The sequence below is a fragment of the Mastigoproctus giganteus genome, chromosome 1 (assembly GCF_048544385.1).
Source record: "Mastigoproctus giganteus isolate SK-2022 chromosome 1, ASM4854438v1, whole genome shotgun sequence".
In the NCBI taxonomy this organism is placed as follows: Eukaryota; Metazoa; Arthropoda; class Arachnida; order Uropygi; family Thelyphonidae; genus Mastigoproctus; species Mastigoproctus giganteus.
Genome location: NC_143575.1, coordinates 267,034,951 through 267,055,940, shown reverse-complemented (window position 1 = coordinate 267,055,940; position 20,990 = coordinate 267,034,951). Strand labels below are relative to the sequence as shown.

General features: G+C 37.7%; 1 protein-coding gene across 2 annotated transcripts in view; it reads left to right on the top strand.

The window, feature by feature from the left end:
- The window catches only part of LOC150091951 (uncharacterized), a 142,622-nt gene extending 136,941 nt beyond the window's left edge, over positions 1-5,681 (top strand). For both annotated transcript variants that reach the window (XR_016547692.1, XR_016547693.1), the window contains one exon: positions 5,590-5,681. The gene's annotated coding sequence lies outside the window, so the exon portion shown is untranslated. The remainder of the gene's footprint in view (positions 1-5,589) is intronic.
- The last annotated feature ends 15,309 nt before the right edge of the window (positions 5,682-20,990 follow it).

Here is a 20,990-nt window from a genome sequence, read left to right as displayed (position 1 = left end):
ATCACTACTGATAATCAGATCAAGAGTATTACTCCCTCTAGTTGCCTCCCGAACATGCTGGTGTAGAAAACAATCATCCAATAAATCCACAAAAGCCCTGCTAGTGTGTGAGTGACCAACCCACAAATTCCAGTCAATATCTGGGAAATTAAAATCCCCCATTATAAGACTCTCTGATTTACTGGCCCATTCTATTTCCCTGTACAGTATCTTATTATACTCATCAGAGTCATTAGGCCTATAGCACACTCCTACTCTCAATTTTGATTTACCTATGCTTATGTCACACCAAACTGACTCGACACTGCCCTGTCCATCAATGTCGACTGGCTTCACTTCCTTGGATTTTATGTGTTTTTTAACTAATAGCATAACCCCTCCTCCCCTCCTGTCCTTGCTATCCTTTCTATACACATTGTACTCCCCAAATTCCAGTTCTGCATTCCTTATATCTGTGTGACACCACGTCTCTGATATCCCAACAATATCTGCCTTTGATGTTTTGAGCAATACCTCAAATTCATCAAATTTATTTACTAAACTCCTAGCATTGGTGTACACGCAAGTATACCTGCACTTGTTTCTATTCTTAGCTACCCTGACACAACCCATGTGTTTACTTGTATCACAATGACTTCCAGCAGTCTCTGAAATATCCTGCATCTTGTTTTTCAGGCTTCTGCTCATTCCAATAGAAGCAGTGCAAGAATCTCTTTCACCTCTGCCAGTGGCTACTGTTAATCCATTAGTCTTTGTCTCCCCCCAAGCTAGCAGTTTTCCGACCCACCTAACACTGCCTCGATAGCATCAGCAAATATTCTTGCACCCTTTCTATTTAAGTGTATCCCATCCCTGTAGAAGCAATCTCTCCTGTTAACAAGTACAGTCCAGGCTGAAAAAAATTCTACCCCTTGAGCCTTGCACAATCTTTCCAGGGCCGAATTGATCGACAAGGCTCTCATCATATACTCCCTCCTATCGTGTCTGGGCAGAATTGCAGACACTTTCAAATTTAACCCTACTTCACGGCTTTTTTTCAACAGTGACCTGTACTTGTTAAGTAATTCCGCTGGTCTCCTACTCTTAATGTCATTAGTGCCAACGTGTACAACTATATCACCTTTTGTGCCCTTAAAAGATGATATCTGCTCTACAACGTCATCAACCCTTGCCCCTGGCAGACATACCCTGGTCCTGTTCCACCTATCCTTTTTACAAAGCATGTTCCCCGTTTCCCTGACAATAGAGTCATCAACAACTACTAGTTCCTGTGGGACCAGCGCATTCTGCCTTGGGGGTTGCCTCTGTGTTGCAAGATGACCAAGTGCAAGCTCTGGCATTGATGTGGGCAGCTGAGAGCTTGATGGGCCTCTCAATTTATTTCCTTCTAGGGCATCCACCCTGTCCTTCAAGGTCTCATATAGGCCCATAACAACGCCGAGTTGTCGCCTAATTTCCTTGCACTCCTTGCATCGTGCACACACAAAGACATCCCCCATGGCAGTATCATGTCTCGTACCCGATTGCTCCGCAAACATCAAGCAAACAGTGCATCTTAAAAGGCTGTGATTCAGAGGGCAACTGCCCCCCTCAGTTCTCCCCTGAGTCACAGCACTCCCATTAGCTTGAGCCTTTTGCTTTGCTGCTCTGGTCAGAGTCATGATTTCGATTTAAATGTCATATCTCATATTGTGAATACCTTCACAACGAGTTGCCATGATATTGCACTACTTCGAATAAGTAACGCTTCACCTAAGGAGAAGACTAATGTTACTTATTCTCAGATGGATACCACCACCCAGACGGCACCGTTTCAGGGCTATTTGGCCCTTCTTCGGTGGGTGGGTAGGTACCCGAGTGATGCAATGATGGCAAAACAGTTATGAAGTATAACTCCACAATATGAGAGATGCCTGATGGTGTATCATGTATTTAGACTCAAGCATTTAGGGCATAAGCCTCAAGCATAAGCCATAAGCGACAAGATTATTAATAAAACGATGCCGTTTTATTAATAATCTGATTTATTCAGATATAGCTATGTATTCTTGATGCATTTGCACTATATTTATACATAGTCTAGACTCCTTCATAGCTTGAGGCTTATGCCCTAAATGCTTGAGTTTAAATGTCAGTAAAATTACAATTTCAGAACAAAATTAAAACCTTAAACTTGTATCTTAACACAGTTATAACGCTATATTTATTTTTCAGTATCGAGTGTTATCTACGAGTTCCCTTTATATAACTTCCGTATCAAGTATGTATTAATTATTTGTTACGTTTGTACTCTAAGTCGTTATATATATATAGTTAAAAGAACAATTTAATTGACAATGAAGTTTAACAAGATTAATAGATCTACTGATTAATTGACAATATTATATTATGCACTATACTATACCAAGCTAATGCTATCGAATTCCGGATATGCTGTATCGCGTTTCAGTAACGAGTGTTATCTACGACATCCCTTTATATAACTTCCGTATCAAGTTATGTATTAATTATTTATTTTTACTAATTATTTATGTTCCGTAACCTAAGTGGTTATATGTATAGTTAAAAGTACAATTTAATTGCCAATGAAGTTCGACAAGATTAATAGATTTACTGATTAATTTTCACGTAACAATGGCGGCTGTTTATGAAAGGTAAACACGTGTATTTGATACCCTTTCCGATACTAAGTAATACCTACAAATCTCTATCTAAGTTACTTTAACTTTAAGTACCGTAAATAGGAATATAAAGCTACTCTAGAAATAAGTTAATATGTCAATTTAAACTAATAAAGCAGAAAATAAATCAGAAAAAACTTCTCTGTTCCAGTAGCGGCAGAAAGGCACATCCGCACAGGAAACCCTCGTCCTCTGACTCCCCCTTTATCCCTGACCCTGGTTTACTGTACAATCAAATCACGTTACGATGGACTTGCCATAGTAAAGTACTGTTCACTATACAATGTGTAGTAAGTGCTGGTCATTGTGATCACGTTTGTGAATTGAATTTTAATTCTATTAAACCAATTACCTTACCAATTAAAAATTAAATGATACGTGATAATCGGAATGATTAATACGTACTGTAATGTGTACAGACTAACTAGTTGACATTTCTGTTCACTGACATTTGTGGGTGGGGGGTAAAAATTTAAAACAGTAAAAAGATAAGCAGTCAATAACAAAGAACACGGCACACACAAATTGCAAGTAACACAATACTCGCAAGTGAGAATGGAGTAAGCTACGAAGCTTTAAAAATAGGAATGAAGAGAAGATTCTGAAAATAAATTTTTTATATGATTGAAGATTCCGTGGAAGTGTAAACACATTTCACCATAATAACCCACAGAATTCCAGCTGTCGGTATTATCGCAAATTCAACAAGATTGAGTTTACTATCCGTTTATGATAGATTGCACTAACAGAAAAGCCCAATAAACAGGTGACTGGTAATTGTTTTTATTGTTTTATGGTTATGACCTCCAGAAATCTGACCGTACCACTTGGTTCGGTTGGAGACAATTGTAGGGTAATCTCCAGTGCTGCGGTCTACTGCCCCGATTAAATGGCATGTCCCAATTAAGTGAAGTAAACCCTTGCTATTTTCTCGATTGTTCTGTTTTTTAAGATTTGCCCCAAATAAACGGCTGTCTTGATTAACCGGAATCCAATGTATTACTTTTATTTAAAACAAGTAGTGACATATACTTTAAATAAAGTCTCCAATGGAGCAGTGGCTTTTGTTCAGAGTAGTGCAATACAAAGGCAACTTGTGAAACACTTCTACAATATGAGATCAATGCACTAAGTAGCAAACCAAGTTTCTCATCATAGCCATGTACAGAAAAAGGCTTTACCCCAGACTTGACTATTAAATTTAAATATATTTTAATATTTAAACACTTTAAATGCATTTAAAATTACAATTTTATTAATAGAACTTTTATGTAGGGTTGTTAGTTCAGATCAATGATCCAGCTTGAGTAGTTGCTTAATACTTTCATAGGCTATGACAGCGTTTCCCAAACTTTTTTAGTCATGGAACACTTTTCATCTCACAACATATTCACGGATCACTTATGAAACACAAGTTTAGAGTCAAAGAACTGTTTGCTAATATTTTATTACATATGACGCACTGTGCATCAGGAGCATTTTTATTTCCAACACATGTAAAGCCGAAATTCAAATAACTGTCATCATGCTTTCGTTTTGGTCTTTTATTAGTTGGTTCCCGTTTTTCAGGTCAGATTTTTGGGGCTGTGTTTGTTCATCCTCACTTTGACGTGTGACAATATTGTGTTTGTTTTCATCGACCACAGTTGCACTACTAAAAGTACTTTGCTTCTCGTTTTAAAGTTCCTTTTTTCAACCACAAATCCATAGTCATGTATTTTAATAATAATAATTCGAAATACTGTTAATTATAAAAAAAATTTATACGAGGAAGTGAGTTTAGTTATGATATCGGTTCGCTTCCCCCTCTCCTTCACAACCTGTGTATTCCAGGCTAAATCACATACGAATGGCATATTAGATCACTACATTGCTACTTTTTCGTAGATCCCATTAGTTCTATACATACTTCTCTATGCAAAAGCCTGCCAAAATAAAGTGTTCCACAGTCTATTTGATTATTAATCTGTGCCAGTATATTAATAACCGAAAAAAAAATGTTAAAATGATACAAAAGTGGTGTACACTACAAATTTGCAAAATTTATTTATTTTATTTTTTAAATTATTGATTACGATTTTTCACGGAACACTTGTTCACATCTTGCGGAACACAGTTTGGTAAACGCTGGGCTACGAGATCAGTTCACGATTTCTTGAATAGTATATGGAAGGAACTACAAAATCTGTGCTTTGGCAGCTATCACACTAACTGTAAATGACTAATTTTATGCAGTAACTCCAGTAGTGATTGAGTTGAACAGTAGAGGATTGGAAACAGATGTTATGATCTGTTGACTCCTGATTTACAGACTTGTCAATACAAGAGTTAGAATTAAAGTAAGTTGCTTTAGCTGAGGTGGGAGTAGAGGTGATCAAAAGTTGTGCCCAATAGCTTTAGCAAGAGACCAGAATTAAATTTGGAAAAAACAACCCAGTTTATTTGTATTTTCCTCTGAACAAAAATGTCAGAATCCAGCATTAGAATATTGAGGTTTCTGAACCCATGATTTCTGCCAAATTCCCACAAACTCCGCAGTACCAGTTGTGGAGAAATTCAATTTCTCCACAACTGTGTAGAAATTCAATTTCTTGCAAATAATAATAATTGTTTTTTTTTTTTTGCCACCATAATAGTCATGCATCTTGATGAAAAAAGCTGTACATACATTAAATCAATGCTATTTTGTTTCTCTATAATTGTGCCCAAAAAAACCTCTAGTTTGGCATATTATTTGATGTTTAATACTTGTAATCCTTGCAAAAAAAAAAAAAAGATACTGCCAAGTTTCCAACACCCTTAATTTCTGATATTTTTTAACCATTAATCTTAAATAAACAGTAGCATAACTCTGTACTAAAATAGGTACATAAAAGTCTTGTCTTCTAACAAATTGTCTTTCTTATAGGTAAACCAAGCCCAACTCTTCTACAGAACCTAATAGCATTTATAGGTCTCTTAATAGTGGGAGAATTCTGGACAGTTATCAAGAAAAATATAGAGAGCTATAAAACAATAAGTTGTGCTAAGAATATTTCACAGTTGTAAATAGTTGCTCCAGTAAAAGATTTGTATTCATTGAAAAGGATGTTTTCATTGTCTGTAGTTAATTCATCACAACAATTTGTCTTAAATTCATTTAAGACCACAACGTAATATAAAAAAGATATGATACCATCCAATTTCAGAAATAATAAATGAGTGAGAATTTCCAAAAAGAACCACTATCTTAAAAATTCACACCTAGGCATGAGCACTGACATTGTGTGCTATTCTAGTACTACTTCTGCTGCATGCAATGTCAGTGTTGATTCCTAGGTGCGAATTTTTAAGATAGTGGTTCTTTTTAGAATTTCTCACTCCTGCGGGTTGTCTATGCACCCCACAGAAATCATTATGGGAGGCAATGTCTTAGACTAAGAAATGATAACGGAAATTCCCTTTGTCTCGTAAACTTATAATACCTGATGCAACATTGAGCAAATGCTTCCTACATTAGTTTGAGCTAAAAACCCCATTAAATAACAAACCAAACCATAAAACATTTGAAAGAATTAATGCATAAATTAACTGCAAAAACCATTAATCTTACAATAACTTAGAAAACAATATTAGGAAATAAATCAAAAAGCAAACAATTGGAATAAATTAAACTAAACATAACCAAGAATTTATTCCACTTCTGTTTGCTTTTGGATTTATTTAGATGTTATTTCCTAAGTTATAACATTAATGGTCTTTTGCAGTTAATTTATGGTTTAACTCGTTATTTAATGTAGCTCAAAGAAATTAGTGTAGGAAACATTTCTTCTATTTTAAATATATTGTGGTATATTTAGTATGTGAGAGAGAGATATAGATAGTGTGACATTAGTTATTAATTTTACTGTGTGGAATTATGGGTGAAATTGCACTAAGACCATAAGGTAATTATATAGTATTTTATGTTAGATTATATGTATTAGTATTGGCAAAGAGTAGTGAATAACTGAAAGACACCTAGTTTATGGAGCACACATGGGTAAATTTATGTTAGATTGTTAAAAAGGATTATACACAAGGGGATATACAAAATAACTTTCATTTCATACCTACAATTGAGTGACTTTTTTACATATTTGGTTATTAATTTCCATTTTGTACATATTGTATATTTTCTTTTTTTTTTTTTTTTTTTTTTTCATTTATGATACAGGCATACCTCGATTAACGAATAGGATGCGTTCTACGAAATTACTTCGTTAAGCGAAACTTCATTTTCAGAGGTAAAAATACTATGGCCAGAATAGGGATACGTTCCTACGTAAAGAAAATGAAAAGCTTTTTTTCGAACAAAGAAAAGTTTTATTAAATAAACAGTCAACTTACATACAAAGTGAAATCACATTTTAAAATATGAGGTTAAAGTTGATTGTTTATGCTTTTTTTCTCTTTCATTTAACAATTGCCTATACGGAGTTATTGCATTTAACACTGATCGCTTAACTATAACACTTCTTCCTAAGTCAGGATCATTTTCACTAAAAAAATTTAAAACGTTTTCAATATCATTTAAGCACCTTTTTAAATCTTTGGTTGTTAACACTTTTTCGGCAGGAACTTCTTTAACTTCGCCTTCATTATCTTTGTCTTCGTTGCTAACAGGGCTTTCTAAATCTTCCACTGAAAAACCATCATCTTCTGCATTCAATAAATTTCTAACATCCTCCTCATCGACATTTTCGAAACCTATTGATTGAGCCATCTGGATAACTTCATTTCTAATTCTTGGATGTTATTTTCTTCTTCTAATACAACTTCTGGCCATATTTTGCGCCAAACTCCATTTAAGCATTTCTCAGTGACTTCTTTCCAAGAACTATCAATACTTTCTATTGCGTTTTTAATGGTGTAGTTTTTCCAAAAAGTTTTAACTGTCATTTCCTCTTTATCCTCTAGTTCAGTTAAATTGCTTTAAATGATGCTATTACTCCCTGATCCAATGGTTGAATCAGGGAAGTTGTGTTTGCTGGAAGAAACACAACTTTGACAGGAATGCATGTGTCCAACGTGTTAAGATCAGTAGGATGTCCCGGAGCATCCTACTGATCTTAACAGTAGGATGCTTCGGGACTAACAACAAAAGAGCTTTTTTGTTGTCTAACAAAAAAGAGCTTTTTCTTCAAAGTTGTTTTTTTGATAATACCGTTTTACTCCAGGACAAAAGTGGCTAACAAACCAATCAGTAAATAACTCCTTGGTAACCCACGCTTTTCTATTTGCTTTCCATATTACAGGTAAATTCATTTTTATGTTACCTTTTAACGCCCTCGGATTTTCTGAATGGTAAACTAATAACAATTTTAATTTATAATCGCCAGAGGCATTTGATCCAAAGAGTAACGTTAAACGGTCTTTGGCTGCTTTGAACCCAGCAGCTGATTTTTCTTCAATAGAAATGAAGCTTGTTGTTGGTAGCCGTTTCCGGAACAAACCGCTTTCGTCAAAATTGAACACCAAATTTGGTGGAAAATTTTCACGTTTAATTATTTCCTTTAGTTTTTCTGGAAACTTATTTGCAGCTTCAACATCTGCACTTGCAGCTTCTCCTGTTAATTTTACACTATGAATCCTGGCCCGTTTTTTAAATTTCTCGAACCAATCACGACAAGCCCCAAAGGTTTCCGTAATTTCTTCAGTTTGTTTAGATTTCAGGTGATTAAACAAAAATGGAATATTTTTTTATGTTAAATGGGGCTTGAAATTGCGGACTTCGTTATATCGAGGCTTCGTTATCAGAGGTAACGTTAACCGAGGTATGCCTGTACATCGTTTCACTTAGGTTTGCACATAACTTTCACTTTCGGCTCAAGGTCCTGCTATAGGAATGAGCTAGCAATCCCTAGCTTAACTGAGCATTATCTTATATCTTAACTACCATTTTTAACTGTGCTGTACTCTAATATGCTGTGCTATTCTTTAACAATATAACATAATTTAGCTATGTGCAGAGCTGTGCCGAGGGTGAGGCGAACGAGGCTCTTTCCTCACGTGAAAAGCTGAAAGGGGCACCAAAAGAAAGAACTCTTAATTGCCAACGTTGCCATCATTAACAGTAAGGTGCAATTCTTCATTCTTGCTTCAGGTATTAAATTGGCTCAGCACAGCCCTGGCTGTGTGTACTCTGTAAATTTAACTAGGTATATCTATCAGTTATTCACTATTCTTTGCCAATACTAATACATGTAATCTAATGTATGATACTATATAAGTATATAGGTTTCAAAAAAGCAGTTGCTCAGCATCACGTCACAAAGACAATATGTTTGAACTGTAGTTTAGTGAAATGTATTAGAACCCTACGCTATACAATATTACCAAAAGTCATATTGTATAGTGTAGATTTCTAATGCATCTCTATATATTGCATACAATGCCAGAGGTTCCCTACGCATTGTATTAGCCATACTTACCAAAATAATTTCTGGGTGTGTCCGAGCAGCATCAGTAGTATTACTATGCATCATGGATTAGAACTTGCAGACTTTCAGCGTGAAGTGATAGTTGGATGTCATATCAACCTTTCTGGGTACACAACTGTGACTCATCTGAACCCCACCACCACCAGAATCAACTTTTTCATCAAAGGTGCAAGACAAACTAGTATAAAATGAGGTATCAGTTGAGTGATTGTAAACAATGCCTTAATGAATAAAGATCTAGTCAGTCTCACAGAATATCATTATTATTATTAGTCATATGGTGCAAGAAAGCCAGAGGCTTATGCTGCACCAGCCAAAAAAAATTTCCGAGTTACCCTGAGAGAGAGAAGTAGAAAGGAATCACCAAGAAAGAGAAGAGTGATGATATCCAGCTCAGGACCCTGGGTGTGCCAAGCCCATGCTCACCAGATGTGAGCCCCTGGGGTTCAATGAACCATAAAGATAGTTTGTCCTCATATGCCACCCATGGAAAACATCACGGAATAGGTTGGGGGGGGATAGAACATTCATAGAGAGCTGAATCAACTTGGATCCAGTGATATAGGGCAGATGTGTGTAAATTATGATAACCAATGCAAAACAAGTGGCTGCAAAAAATGCTTGAAATAGCAAATCGTACTACACAATGTTTCATTCTAACATCTTTGGGTGTGGAGATTACTTGGAAAACACTTCCTCTCAGAATACTGGCTTAACCATGAAGTTTACTGGAAGTTTCACCTGTGTCAAGCTTTGTTGGTGATAGTGGTTCTGGAGTAACATGCATGGACACAAATTTGCACATTATGAGACTAAATCCATACACTGCTACAAAAAGTTGTACAGCCCAATTGTTGGCTGCAACAAAACAGTTACAATGAAGTTTTGCACTTTTATCTTAGCAGTCCAGAGCACAAAATCAACATTCCTCCATTAATACTAGGGCAGTATCATGCCAGCTTAACATTCCGGTTATACATAGTGTTCGTTGATCCATTTGTTGGTACCTGTACAAGATCCTTAGGATGCAACAACTAACATGAAATAATCCACATCAATATAACAACTGGTTTCTGACAAGGATGGAAGTTGATGTAGTAGAGGAAATCTTATGGACTAATGTTCGTTTCCAATTAAGTGGCAGTTTGAATACCCATAATTGCGGAGGTCACTTACCACCAGGCATCATCAAAGTGCCAGGTAAACAATGCATATTACTGGAAGTCAATTATGACAGTGGAGTGTTTACTGGAAGTGTATTATGGCAGTGGAGTGTTACTGCTAACTTAGTCATTATTCCTGTCCTTTAGGGAAGTGTATGTTTGGAAATACATACAGGATGGGGTTCCTCTGCATTGTCTGTAACATGCAGTATTTGAACTTTCCACACGTGTTGGACAGTGTCCATTCAAAATTTTGTCTTTCTACCATAACAGTTTTTCTACCTCATATGCCACCTAGAGTCAGATGAAGTGATGCAGTTTAAATATAATCACCCTATATTTGATTTTGAACTAAAACTCATTTTTAAAATACTTTTGGTCATATGGTATACCACTAAGGAGGACCTAAAGTGATGGCAAATTGTTGACCTATTGAGCCCAACTTGTGAAAACCATGAAGAGTGACAAAATTATGATTAAGGATAATACAAACGAAGTGACAAAGGGATCACATTTTATAAAGGGGAGGCTTGCCCACAGATTAGTAAGTACAGATTGCTAACTTCAGCAACTCATGCTTGCAGCACCTTGTGTGGCAGATTGGCAGACGGTCATATCACAGATTAATATTTACTAATCTCTGGATTGTATCTTTTGCAAATATGAATAAAATTAACATAATGTATTTTCGAAAAAGGGAGTGATATTTCTGGAACAGCCAGCCAGTTGAAGTAAGAGAGAAATATTGGCTAACTACAAGATGGAAAACAAACTGCCATGGCAGGCTGTAGCTCACTGCCAATGCATTCACTGCATAGCCACCACAAACAGTACTGCAGCAATGTCCATACTGTGCTCTGGCAATGTCTGCTGGGGCTACAGTACTCAGCCCTAGAACAGCATCTCGAGATGACCAGTAGCGGCTTTTATATTACCATGGACATTTATGGGAATTGACTACCTGTATCAAGTGGCCTTGTTTAACCAGTCTTTCTAATTATGTCATAAAAAGATAGATTCAAGAAACAACTTATCTAATATACTTAGATTTACTAAAGCTTTTGATATAGTTCTGTACAATGTAGGTTAGGGGTAGCTCTCAAAGTTTCTGGTAATTTGAAGATTGGACTTGGAGAATGAAAACCAAAGATTGATACAGACTACACCTGACTGGGAGTTAAAGATGATTTGGGACAAAAAAGATTTAGGAGTTACAATAAAGAAAAATGGAAGTTTGCTAAGCAGGAAAAACAAGTAACCAGGAAGGCATGTGGTGTCCTGTAACTGATTTCATTGGCCTTTGCAACTAAGGAAAAGGATATTACAGTATTTCTCTCTACAAGGTCAGAGTAAGGGGCTCACTTGTAATACTGCATGCAGGCCGCATTTAAAACCAATCTTCAAGTGTGAGCAGATTGGTGAGGGCTACTGGTCATTCCAACCGGCCTCTGTAGCCGAGTGGGCAGGAGCGGGAGTGCAATAGCACACGCTCTTTGAGTAGACCGGGGTTCGAGCCCCTGACTGCTGAATACGGTCGATCTGCCAACCCGCACTGGACCAGCGTGGCAGATTATGGTCCATTTCCCTCAGTATGAATTGTTGAGGCGGCTTCCATCCTGCAGTGGGTTGATAATGGCTGCACTTTACTTTTTTTTTTTACTGGTCATTCCTACAAGGAATAGTAGCTAGTCTTCATTACAATATGATATGCTATCCCATGAATCATTGCGAGGAGTAGTGATTCACAAGCCATTAGTCTCTATTACCCATTGCTTTCCTCAGTGATTGGAAGCATTGACCTCTTCGGTATACGGTACCTGTTTCAGTTGGTGTGTTTATCCCCCATGTCCTGCTCTTTTAAAATTGGAAAACAAGTTCGCAATTTTAAAACAGCGGAAAGGGGAAGAAATAAACATTTTTTTCCCTTTGCCGCTGGATAAATAAATAGCAGCCTGTCAAAGTAATGTGTGGGAGGAGCTAAAGCCTGTGCCTCACTGCATTATGGCACGCCATGCCAACAATTGTTTGAAAGGTGTAGCATATTCTAAAGACACCAGAATGATTAAAGTAGATTGCAGAGATTGGCAATTACACACACACACACACAGGCCAAAAAATATGAACCTTTGTATTAAGACAGAAGAAATCAATAAATGTGAAAAGATGCAAATATGTGATGTTTACCTCGTTGACTGCACAGGCTGTTCAACTACATTTGAATGAAGCCAGAATGGGAAACAATATCAACTTTGAAAAAAATTGTGTATGCATGTTTAGCAGGAGTACAATTAAGAAACGGAAGACAACTGGTTTATTATTATCATTATTAGCCATATGGTGCAAGGAAGCCTGAGGCTTATGCTGCACCAGCCAAGAAAAATTTTTGAATTACCCTGAGTGAGAGAGAGGGTCAGAAGTAGAAGGAAATCACCAAGAAAGAAGAATGATATCCAGCTCAGGACCCTGGGTGTGCCAAACCCATACTCACCAGATATGAGCCCCTGGGGTTGATCTAAAGCATCCATCTCAAAAGTTTATAATGACTGGAAAGCAAGCAGTTCTTCCACATTTCAAAGACGAAAATGTGGCAGAAAAACAATACTTCAAGGGCGAAACTGTTGTACCGTAAGGAAGACTATGGAAAAATACCATGGGAATTCAACCAAGCCCGAAAACTGCCCTATTTCAAATAGTACCATACTCAGAGAATTGAAGAAATTGGGTTTTGGCAGTCACCTGTCTATTCGGAAGCCACTTGTTTCAGAGAAAGAGAAAAATCAGATTACAGTGGTACCAAGAACGTCGTGATTGTACAGTGGCACCTTGGAAGAAAGTCATGTGATCAGAGGAACCATGATACACTTCGTTTTGCACTGATGGTAGGCAGAGTGGTGAGAACCTCACAAAGCGATGGAACCTGCTTAAGACAATCCAACATCTGGAGACAGATCATGGTTTGGGGAATGTTTTGTTGCCAACTGACTGGGCCCGTTGATAGGTTGAATTTCATCCAGAGAATACCTAAATTTTCTATCAAATCTACTAAACCCTGCAATGTTACACTTCTATCCCAAAGGTGATGGCCACTTTATGGACAACAGTGTATAGTGCCAGAATCAAAAGAATGGTTCCAAGAATACGAAGAACACTGATTTCCACTACCTACCCCAGCCCCCACATTCATATGATCTCTCCCATTGAAAATGCGTGATATGCTGGAGGGAGCTATTCGGCAATGAAGTCCTCTTCGTTCAACTGTCGCAGTTTCTCAATATTTTGCTGGAAGAAACAGGCAGCCAGAAAAAATGTTTTCTGAATTTTTTGACTGGCAAATGTAGATGTAGGTTAGGGGATCTTCCCATAGCTTACAATGCCCTGAAGAGGATTGGTGAAAATGAAGGAGGGATCCTCACTGCTAGGAAAGAAACAAACAAACTGGGGAGGCCTGAATAAGAAATCAGTTTGTTGCAACAGATGACCAAAAAAAGTTCATGTGATTTCCTTGAAATTAATTTTGACAAAAATCAAGTGGGACTATTGTTAATGGCAGTTATCAGTTTCTGTACTTCGAAAGTACAACTGACACTTAGTTGTTACCCAGCAACATGAAGCCATGACGTGGGGTTTGGTAAAACAGTGAACAATGATAAAAGATACTGCTTGAATTATTTGAGTAAATAACGGGTGTTTGAAAAGTTCCTAGCCCAAAAATGAAAGATTTATATGAGGAGCCTGATAAAGTGATACTTTTTCAACATAATACCCTTTGGAGTGAATACACTTTTGTCCCTGATGCTGCAATGTGTTTATACCAGCTGCAAAGAATTCATTCACTGCAGCAAATTACTTTACTGTGGGTAGGAAAATGGACACCAGCCAGGTAATTTTTTCCAAATTAGGAAACAGGCGAAAGTCCGGTGGTGTTAGATTGCATGAATACAAGGGATAGTCCAAGATTTCAAAGCTGCACTCATGCAGTACAGCCATGTCAATAACAGACTTGTGAGCAGGTGCATTGTCTTGGTCAAACAAGATTCTTTACTAAGTTTTCCTCAGCATTTGTCATTGATATTTTCATGCAAATGCCTCACAAGGCATTTGCATGTGCAACTTTTTAAGGGTGTAGTTGGCCAAGATTTTCTTTTAAGGCACAATATTACTGTACAGAGAGCTCAAGTGGTGGAGAAATATCTCGAAACTGAAGATATCCAATGATCTAGATACACCACTAAATCTTGTCCTGTTTCATTGAAAGCTGCACGAGTTATACATTTTCTACGTATTCTGTTAATTTTTCTGAGTAGCGTATTTACAAGACATGGAGGGATTAGTGAAGTAGGAAAAAAAATGATAAATACAGATATATTACAGACAAAGATCAAATTGAGGTCAAAACTGATCCTATACATTTATGATTTTGTTTAAAATTAGTCTAAAATTCAAAGTGCCCTAATCATCCCTTTATTTTCTAAAACAATCGGATTTAGTGGTGACCTTGAGTTCACTCCTACACCCAGGGGACAGGGCTTGTGCAACTGCCTGCATAAACAAAAATAAATTAACAATAAATGAAATATTGCAAAATATTTGTTTCAATATAATTATAATTTTAAATATGCAAGAAAATAGAAAAAGGAAAAGAAAGCAAATCAGTACAGCAAACATCAGTAGCTGCAATGCATTATCCACATGTTGCTTATCGTAATTTAAAGAAAAATAAAAATAAATGAAACATGACAAACCAGTAGAAAGAAAATAAAAATAAACCAATACATAATAAAGTGACAGAATAAGGAGGGGGGGAGGGATCAAGATAAAGGATATTACAGAAGGTGCTCAAATATAATTTAGAAAAAGCCAATTAACAAAATAAATTTATAATTCAAATTTAGCAGTGCTTAGAAGTCCAAATTATGTGAAATATCACTAAGAAGGGAGCCAAAAACTACAACACATGACGAACAAAATGAAAAAAATAAAATAGACTCACCATTATGTCCCATCTCCTCAGAGATCACAAGGCCAATAATGGTCAGAGAATCACTGCATTTCGAACATTAAACAAATCTCCACATCGTCAAATTGATACACCGATTGACCCGCAAATGCAATGGATTTGAATAATCCATTTGGGAGATCAAAATTGAGAGTAGAAGTGTGTTATAGGCCTAATGACTCTGATGAGGATAATAAGATACTGTACAGGGAAAGAGTGGGCCAGTAACTCAGAGTCTTATAATGGGGGATTTTAACTTCCCAGATATTGACTGGAATTTGTGGGTTGGTCACTCACACACTAGCAAGGCTTTTGTGGATTTATTGGATGATTGTTTTCTACATCAGCATGTTCGGGAGGCAACTAGAGGGAGCAATACTCTTGATCTGATTATCAGTAGTGATTCTTCATGCATTAAGTATCTGCAGATAAAGGAACCACTAGGTGGCAGTGATCACAATATGCTAAAGTGGGATTTACTCAGAGGTAACTACCATCAGGGGAAAAGGTTTTTGCTTTCGTAAAGGCAACTAGGGTGGTCTGAGACAGTATTTAAATTCTATACGATGGGACCAACTGATGATGTTACCAACAGCAAATTCAAAATGGGAAGCATTCAAAGAATTCATCTTGGAAGCTACTAGGCTTTACCCACCTAAGAAATATATTGTTCAAGGTTTAGGCTTAAATGGATGTCAGATGAACTAATGAGACATATGGCAGAGAAGAAAAATGCATGGGATACATATAAATTAATGGGTGACAATGGAAGATATAAGCTGGTCTGTCACAAAGGAGATTAGGCAGATTATGAGAAATCTTTGGCAAGGGATGCAAAGAAAAACAGCAAAGAGTTCTTTACCTATGTAAACTCTAGAACGAAAGAGATAAATCAGATTGGTCCACTGGATATTGATGGTTCAACTGTTGATGATCCTGCTCAGGTGGCTAACAAACTAAATGAGTATTTTACATCTACATTCACACATGAGGAGTTATTCAGGGAGGGGAATGCCAGAAGTGAGTTAAACTCTGGCAGTGAGATAAATGATTTTGTAATAACTGAGAGGAAAGTGGAGGAGAAATTGTTGAAGATAAACATAAAAAAGGCACCTAAGGTGGATGAGATCTATCCAATTATATCAAAGGAAGTAAGCAAACCCTTAGCCATAATTATGACAGCTTCTTTGGACTCAGGGGAGGTACCCGCAGACTGGAGTGTGCAAATGTGATCCCAATTCACAAAGGAGGATCAAAGGGAGACACAGGTATATACAGACCTGTTAGTTTAACTTCTGTTCCAGGAAAATTAATGGAGGCACTGGTTAAAGAAGCACTGCAGGATCATCTAGACAAGACTTCAGTTATAGCTCGGACACAGCATGGTTTTGTTAAGGGAGTCTTGCCTGACCAATTTGATTGGATACTATGATGTGGTCACAAAGGAACTGGATGCAGGGAATAACTTTGATATCATATACTGTATTTGGATCTTAGAAAGGCTTCTGATACTGTTGCACATTGAAGACTGCTGAACAAATTGGAGCAGTGTGGCATTGGAGGCAAATTGCTGCTATGGATAAAGGGATGGTTGAGTGGGAGAAGACAGAGAGTGATAATCAATGGACACTGCTCATCGTGGACTAATGTTATCAGTGGAATCCCTCAGGGTTCAGTGTTGGGTCCATTGTTGTTTTCTGTATTTATAAATGATACTGATGGTGGTATATCAAGCTTAATGTCCAAGTTTGCAGATGATACGAAAGTTGTCAGGGTTGTTAAGAACACAAATGACAGTACACTGCTGCAACAGGATCAGGAAAAGTTGAGCAGATGGGCTGAGAGGTGGCAAATGAAGTTTATCATTGACAAATCTAAAGTACTACATATGGGAAGCAGTAACCCCAGAGTAATGTATCAACTCTGTGGTACTACACTGACAGTAGTAGAGAACGAAAAGGACCTGGAGGTAATTGTGTAGGCAGATATGAAGTTTTCTGAGCAGTGCTGATGGTCTCCAAGAGTAGCTCATGATGCCTTGTCAATGATATACAGGAATTTTTCTAGCAGGGATAAGGAGATGATTATTCCCTTGTATAAGGCAATGGTCAGGCTACACCTTGGGTATTGTATACAGGTCTGCAGGCCTCATTTTAAGAAGGATGTAGAGCTGTTGGAACGAGTACAGAAAAGGGTAACAAGGTTAGTGAAGGGAACAAAGGATTGCTCTTAGGAAGAAAGGCTTAAGTTTTGCAAATTAGTGTCTGGAGACTAAGCACATGCGAAGTGATTTGATTGAGGTGTATAACGCCTTGAATGGTTTGAGCATGCTCAATGCTGATGGGATTCTTCCTCTCGCTCAGAATAATCACCTGAGAGGGCATAAATTCAAATTGAGGAAAGACAGATGTAGGTTAGATGTGCAGAAGTTTGCCTTTAGCCAGTGGGTAGTTGTTTGGTGGAACAGACTTCCATCCTTCGTTGTGGAAGTTGATACCCTAAATAAATTTAAGGCTGAGCTGGACAGGTATTTGGAATGAATGGAGGGGTGAAATGGGAGTAGTTTTTTTTTTGGCTGATGCTGCATAAGCTTGCTATCTTGCATCATATGCCTCTACTTTTTATTTTTATTTTGGGAGCATTAGCAACTAAGGCTATATTGCTCCGGGATATGCAGTGGTCATTCCCTGACCTTTCCGCATCCTCCGTATTTGGTGGTGACGGGCTCGAACCTCGGTCTAATCAAGAAGAATTTGCTACGCACTGCTGCTCCTTCCCACCTGGCTAGGGAGGCGCCTATATGTCTCTACTAATTCTAATGCTAATAATGGTGGCCCTTATGCAGCAAAAAATTATAATAGAATAGATCCAAGCAATCACATGGCAACAACACTACTGACAAAGTCAAAGTTAAATAAGTGTATGAATAAAAAAAATAATCTGCAGCCATTGTCAATCCACTGCAGGATGGAGGCCTCAATAAGTCATACTGAGGGAGATGGACTGTAATCTGCCATGCTGGTGCAGTGTGGGTTTGCAGATTGACTGTATTTAGTGGTCGGGAATTGAACCAGTCTACTCAAAGAGCATGTGCTATTGCACTCCTGCTCTTGACCACTCGGCTGTGGAGGTTGTTGAAAAGGAAACAGTACAGCCCAGGTCATGCCTTATGTCTAAATCTGGCACCAGTTGCATGAATTGGGAGTGGCAGATAAGTATACTGAGATTCTATTACTGTCCAATCAGATCATTCTCCATGGTAGCTTAGACCGCACAACATATAACTGCCACTTGTTTGGAGATCCAAGTTCATTTCCCATTGAAGACTGGAGGAATTTCTGACATCCTCTTCAATCGAGACTAGTTGGCTGATCTCAGACAGAAATAGGGTTCCCAATGACTAACTCTGGTTTTTTAAACCACACTATAAATCAGCTTGTAAACATCCTTTCCTCAGTGTATGTACACAATAGAAATATGGGTGATAAGCTCAGGTGCTACCAAAATAATTTGAAATTTGATCAAACAGGACCAGTCCTGTGTAGCATCTTAGGGTGCATGATGTTCCCATCTGGCACTCGTTCAGAGAGAGATCTTGGTTCAATTCCCATCATCTAGAGCAGCATTTCCCAAACTGGGATCAGCGGATCCCGCGGGGTCCGTAGACCAGTTCCAGGGGGTGCACATATCAGACCCTCTGGAATTGATAAAATTTAATTGTTCTATGTATAGCAAATTGATGATAAATAACATTATATATTTATGTAAAAATAAGAATAAAGTTAAGTTGTTTTAAACATAAAACTGAATTTTCTTTTCAGAAAACCCAGTATTCATACATACACAGAGAAACACATGCATATATATAGGGGTCGATAAACTTTTTTGATTTTTGAAGGGGTCCATAAACTTTTTTTGAAAGGGTCTGTAGATCTCTCTAGTTTGGGAACCACCGATCTAGAGGAATTTCTGTTCCTTTTCAGTCAAGGATGAAGTTAGCCAGACGGTTTTCTTCATGAGTTATTCCAATCTTCCCAGCATGCACAACATGCAAATTGGCCAGAGAATCCATACATCTGCAGACAAAGCAGATATAGATGAGAAAAGCTCTAATGCTGTTAAAATAATAATTTGAATTTGTCAACAGGCCTAACATGCTGTTCTGCAATGATTGAACATACAGGACTGTCAAATGCTGGAGATTACGGCACATCAGATTCAGCCACAAATGTCCAAAAACAGGATCATTTTGCTGTTTAATAATGTGGATGCAGTTGACTCTGATCACAGCAGGACATGGCAATTCAAATGTTTCAAAAAATTCATCTATGTAATACACCTATTCTATTGTAAAAAACAAACTAATTAATACCACAAAATTATAGCAGCAAATTAATGCTACAATTAGGGTTATAATTGGCAAGTTGATTCTGCTAAGTACAATGATACCTAAATGTCCAAAATAAAATGAAATTACAAAAAGAAAAAAAAAAAAAAAAAGTAACAATCGTCCCCAGCTGTGTAAATACACAACTCCCTGTCAAAGGAGGCACCTGCTCACTCCTACCAAAGGAAGAGTTCATTTCCATAATACCATATTTCCCCATGTATAAGATGCACCTTAATTTTGGGGTCTGAAATTTGAAAAAAAAAAAAAAAAAAAAAATGTATTACATAAAGTTATTGAACTCAAGTTTTATTCATCATAAAATTCATACAATTCATCACTGTCAAAACTCCCATCCATTAGCTTGTCCTCATTTGTGTCTGATGGCGAATCACTGTCTTCATATATTGCCTCGTCCTCAGTTCCATAATCCTCACTTCTTAAATGACCTGACAACAATCTCAATCTTGATATTATCCCAGGATCTTTTCACCCAGGTGCAAACTTCTCCTATAGTTGGTTTCTTCACTCTTCCTGCTGGTGTCAAATTGTCCCCAGAAGACTTCATCCATTGGTTCCATTCATCTCAGGCACATCCGTAGCCAGGTGAGAAGGAGCAGCAGTGCGTAACACATGCTTCTTGATTACACCGGGGTTCGAGACCGTCACCACCAAATACGGAGGATGCGGAAAGGTCAGGGAATGACCACCGCATATTCCTGGACCAACATGGCCTTAGTTGCTAATGCTCCTAAAAACCAAATAACAACAACCATTCGTCTCTCATGACAGCTTTGAAGGGTTTGTTAATGATGACATCAAGTGGTTGGAGCTGGGATGTTAAGCCTCCAAGTATGACGGCAAGTTTTGTTTTTTGCTCTGCAGCAATCCTGTGTTTTTTGTTATCTGTGCCCTGAACTGATCAAGCACAAATAGGGCAGGTTTGTGTAAGAGCCCACCCGGTCTCCTGCTCCAAACTTTCTCAAACCAGATCTTCATCCCATCCTGATCCATCCAACCCTTGTCGTGAACGTGGACAATCACTCCTCGAGGAATGTCTTCTTTTGCGTATGAAAATCAGCATAGGAAGCAGCTTGTTCCCGTCGGCACAACAAGCTAGAACAACTGTATAATGGCTCTTTTCATGTCCATTTGTCTTCACAGTTATAGTTTTCACCCCCTTCTTATCAACAGTTCTGGGAATATGGACTTCGTCCATATTTGCAATCTGTCCCATCTCAAACTGATGTCTTCCGCCATTGAATGACAAAACGATGAAATTCAAGGACCTTCTGCTCATAG